This window comes from Adiantum capillus-veneris, chromosome 28 (assembly GCF_014529385.1).
Source record: "Adiantum capillus-veneris isolate H3 chromosome 28, ASM1452938v2, whole genome shotgun sequence".
NCBI lineage: Eukaryota > Viridiplantae > Streptophyta > Polypodiopsida > Polypodiales > Pteridaceae > Adiantum > Adiantum capillus-veneris.
This window is the reverse complement of record NC_140958.1, coordinates 86,466,598-86,471,934: the sequence shown is the minus strand read 5'-3', so window position 1 is coordinate 86,471,934 and position 5,337 is coordinate 86,466,598.

The window sequence follows — 5,337 nt, the reverse complement described above, 5'->3', positions numbered from 1 at the left end:
TTGACCGTTTCAACCCCATTTTTGGTTAAACCTAAGGCAGCCTTAGTATATAAGGTACCTAGGTCATTTTGTAAGGGAGACTTTTAATCATAATCAAAACTTTAGCGCTGCCGTCTACTGTGCGTGAGAGAGAAAGTCAGCGTGAGCTTTATCCTCTAGCTACGCCCGGCTCGCTCAACACATTGGAGATCCGACTGCACCATTGCTGTAGGCTCGAGGAGAGCTACGCGACAACGCCAAGCATTCCACGCGAGACGAAGCGTACATGCCGACGCATCTACGAGCTATTTGTGGCCGTAACTGTATCAAACGATGTCTGTTTTCTGCGTGCTAGTAGTCTATAGAATCGTGGTGACATAAGCTACGCATAGGTACTCATAAATTTCAGTTTTGGGCACTTTCAAAATTTTGCTCTGTCATCCTACGCGTTTTCCGCAGATGTGTTTAGAGTGAGGGTTTTGAGTGTAGAAGCTTAGGGACATGTGTATCCTAGTGAGGGGATGGTGTTCCTTAAGTTTCATACGAATCTGGCATGATTAGGTGAGTTACCTTCCGTATGTGTGTATGTGGCTAGGTGGTGTAGTTGAGAGCAGTGAGGTTCTTGATTGTGGTTTAGTTGGCCTTCCAGAGTGTTGTATGTGTAGGATGGTCTCAGCCTGACAAGCTAAAGAGATTTCCTCCGTGTGCTTATCGTGTCATCTGTGTCCTCGATTGACATTATGTTGATCTAGGCAGTGTTTGCATGCACTTCATGGGTGTGTGAGTCGCTCCCGCAACATTGGCACCGCTGCCGGGGACACAAGGACCTAAGTAGGTTTCCTACTAACACTCGTGTGATGGTTGCTTGATTTAGTTTTGGCTAAAGAAAGCGTTTTTCTTAAGTGGTTCCGGAAGAGGATATTCCGCGATCAAGTGGATAGCCAGGAAGCGTGTGTCTTGCTGAGGGTCTGCGACTAGATAGATTTAGTTAGGATCTATGGATTAGAGTAGTTGTTGGTGGTCGAGTGATTTGTGAGGTGATAAAAGCGTTTACTAGTCCATGTGTGGCAGTGAAGCGTTTTTCTACTCATAGATGCAAAACCCCATATGATTTGTAGGAGTAGCTTTAGGTAAGTGATCCGATTCTGATCTAGAGCTATTCAGCACTGAATTATTTGCTAAAGTGCTTGATTGCATTTGAAATCACGGGAAAGTGTGCTTTTGAGGGTAAAAATGCATTAAACAAGCTTTTGTGGATATTTTTGTATGACTGACTGATCACAATTTTTGTAAGATTCTAAGCACAATTTTGCATAAAAACTGCTAGGAATGCTTGAAAAGTAGTGCTCAAGACTTGGGGAAACCTGTGGATGAATTCTGCCAAAAATTTCATCAGTAGACATCCTACGCGTAGGATGTCTCTAGGGCACTTTTGGCAGGGAATTTGGGAAAATTGAGGTTACCAGTGGGTTCAGAGGGTAGGTTTTACTCTAGTAACATATTGACTTGAGTGTTTTTCCCTATTTTGGTTGACCAAAAGCCAAAAGGCGGAGTCAGAAAACGTAAAATTTCAAAAAAGGCTTAAATTGAGTGATTTTTGCATGTTTTTGCAATTGTGAAGCATACTTGCACTTGCTGAGAGCATAAGGAAGCATCAGGGACACTTCAGTCTTTAAAAAATAAGTAGTAGACATCCTACGCGTAGGATGTCTACAGGGTGATCTGGTGGAAATTTTGAAATTCTGAGTTGACCAGTGTGTTCAGAAGGTAGGTTTTACCCTATTTTCATCTGGAAAGTGGAAATTTGACCAAATTTTGACAGATCAAAGCCAAAAGACGAAAATTGCCAGCAGACATCCTACCCAAATTGTGCCCAAGGCATAATTTTGAGACCAAACCATAGCATGACTCCAAAGGCATGTTCTAAATGTTGTATTGAGTGCATGTGATAAATTTCATCTCATTTGGGTCAGTGAAAGGAAGATTGAACAGACTTTAGCATTTTTTACTGAAAAAGGCAAGAATAGCTAGTTTTGGGGTCTTTTGACATCCAAACTCAAATCTAAGCATACCAATGGATTGCTGAAAACTAGGGGAATCTTTGGTCCAAGTTTGGGTTCATTCTGGGCAAAAAGACATCCTACGCGTAGGATGTCTACTGCATGATTCTGAGACCAAAATTCTCCTGTGACTATACCATGCTGTCATATAGCCTTAGATAAGCCTCCTAAGCAAATTTGGTCCAATTTGGAGTTGATTTGACTTGGGAATTCATCAGAACAGACATCAGGCTTCTGGAGAAGATTCTTGATCATTTGACCAACCTATAGGCGTCAGAATCAAAAAGTAAAAATAGCTGTGAGTTTAGCCATCAAGGGGAAGCTACAGTGCAAGTTTGAGCTGAAACAGAGCAAAAAGACATCCTACGCGTAGGATGTCTCCAGGGTCATAAAGTGGTCAAAATTCTACTTTGGCCATATAGGGAGGTTCTAAGTGTCTCAAGGATTCCAGAACTTTTTTCAAAAGTGAATTTGGACCTTGTTTGGCCTATTTACCAAGCAAAGACAAGAATTGTTAGACATCCTACTCTTGGAGTGCACTAGAAGCTCTTGCAGCCTAAATCTTGACCTATTGGCATCCAAATTCAATTCTAAGCATACCATTGTGTTGATGAGCACTAGGAGAATCTTGGGATCAAGTTTGGACAAAATCTGAGAAGTTAGACATCCTACGCGTAGGATGTCTCCAGCTTGATTTAGGACTCCAAATCAACCTATGAGCACACCATTGTGATCATCACATCAAGGAGAAGCTGGGGTGAAAATTTCAAGTCATTCTGAGCAAAAAGACATCCTACGCGTAGGATGTCTCAAGGCCATTTTTAGGTCCAAATCAACTTCTGAGCATACCATTGTGTTGTTGGACTTAAGGGGAGTCTCTAGACCAATTTTTGTTAAATTCTGAGCATATAGACATCCTACGCGTAGGATGTCTCTAGGCCAATTTTAGGGTCCAACTGTACTTTTGACCATACATTAGTGTTCACAGTGTCACAAAGATCCCAAATCTTCTTTGAAAATTGAATTTGGACTCATTTTGACCAGTCTAAACTACATTTCACTATTTTGTCCATAACTTTTACAAACGGTATTGGATCGGAAAAGTTTTTATATCAAAACGTAGCCTGAGAGCGGCAACCATTTAGTTCAACTTTGAAAAAAACGTCGTTTGAGGCCTCAAAATACATCCGCAAGTTAGGGGTGTCTAAAAGCGACAATTTGCGAGAATTGTGACGAAATGGTTGCGGTTTTGGACATAGTTTCGACTTTTCCCTAACCCAAGCACTTGAACACAGTGGACTAAGTCTACTTGAACCAAGCAAAAGCTCTTAAGCCCAGAAATCATGTCTACCCTAGATTCAAACGCAGCTTACACAAGCTTGGAGATCCTGACGATAGAGGAATATCCTCCCACAATGGATCTTCCAAACTTGCAATTGATAAAGATCCATCTTGTTGAGAGAGTTTGGATGATTGGTCATGAGAGTGAAGGACTATATAGATACATTGACGACAATGAGGTCAATCTTTATAGGTGCTCAGATCCATACCTAGAAGAGATAACGGATTACAAGCTCTTATATGTCTACACATACGAAGTTGACTGTCAATGGAGATCTATAGTTGTCGACAAGTATGGACGAGAATACAGAGTTGTAGAAAGCACGAATCCACAGACTCTACTAGAAAGAGGTGGATATTTGGTCAATGAAGGACCACAAATGCCTCCACCAAACACAAGAATTCCTATAGGAATTCCAAGAAGAGAGCCACCAGGATTCCCTTCAAGAGCGATAACGAGAGAAGGATTGGGAGGGTCTCTGGTTAGACTTGTAGACAATAGACGAGTTAGACCATCCCAAGTCCAGAAATTGCTAAACATAAAATACTCCGGAGATAAAGATCCGAGAGATCACGTAACGGCTTTTAGAAGAGTGATTAGAGCAGAGGAAGTTTCAGATTTTGCGACACAGTTTGCGGGATTTGGATTGACTCTAGAAGATGATGCAGCTACATGGTTCGACTCGGTGGAAAAATGGGAATTTGAGACCCTAGATGAGCTGTTTGAGGAGTTTATTGAAGAATTCTTGCCAAAAGGCATTGCTCACAACACGGTCTCGCAAATCCATAGATTCAAACAGAAAGAGAATGAATCAGTACGCAAAGCATCATTACGACTCAAGAGATATGTTAAGCTCTGTCCAAGAGCGAAATTACCTACGCAAGCACGACTGATGCTGATCTTTATCCAGGGAATGAGAGATGAGGGCCTTCAGAAGGATCTGCATATGATAAGGAGGATGACGCTAAACGAGTTGATCAAAGAAGCTCTTTATCTAGTGGATAATTGTGAGGCATACAAAGAAAAGGACTTAAAGAGTCAAGGAGATGACACATCCTCTCAGCACCGTGTTTCACAAATAAGTGAGTCCATTGCCAAGCCAACGGCACCTATTGATCAAGAAAAGCTTATCGACGACTTGGTCAAAAGGTTGATTCCTCTTGTAAGGTCTGATTCGGGAGAGCGGAAGTGGTGTGAAATAGAGAGAAAATGGACGAACCATACGGGGGAAGAGTTCTATTATAGCATGGAAAATGCTAGGGAGAGGTATGTACAACCTATTCCAGAAGCACCTACTCCACCTAGATACATTACGGGGAATGCGCCAGGACCAGTAGGAGTTTTAAGGCCACAGCTTGTCTTAGGACAACAACCTCCGCTGCCAGGTGCTAGAATGCTGGTAGACATGAGATACATGCCAATGATGGAAGCATCAAATAAACCAACGCCAGTACCACCTACAATGTGGTATAGCAACCAAAGTGAGTACTACCCTTCGAAGCAACAAAATGTGAGAGAAACACATGGAGTGGTGAGGCCGGTACAACCTCCACCTCCTGGGTTTCAGTCGAAAGAAAGAAGGTATGAAATGGACAAAAGGACATTGCGATTCATTGCAAATAGCGGCTTATCTACGTCAAAGCTTGCTTATAGCCAAGAGGAACTGCTAAAAGAATCTCCTCAACCAGAGACAGATTGTCACAAAAGTCATTACAACCACTTGGTCAAACAATGTCCTCATGCGGAGATCACTAAAGTAAATGCCTATTGTCTTGAGTGTGGCATCACTCACTTGATCCCCGATTGCCCGAAAAACCCAAACCAAATCAGGAAAATCACAACAAATGTATTAGGGATTGTTCAGCTCCCTAGTAGCTCAGAAAATGAAAATGTTGTACCAGTTCAAGTAGTTACGAGAGCACAGGCTCAAAAGAAAGCTTATGAGAATCCAGAGAC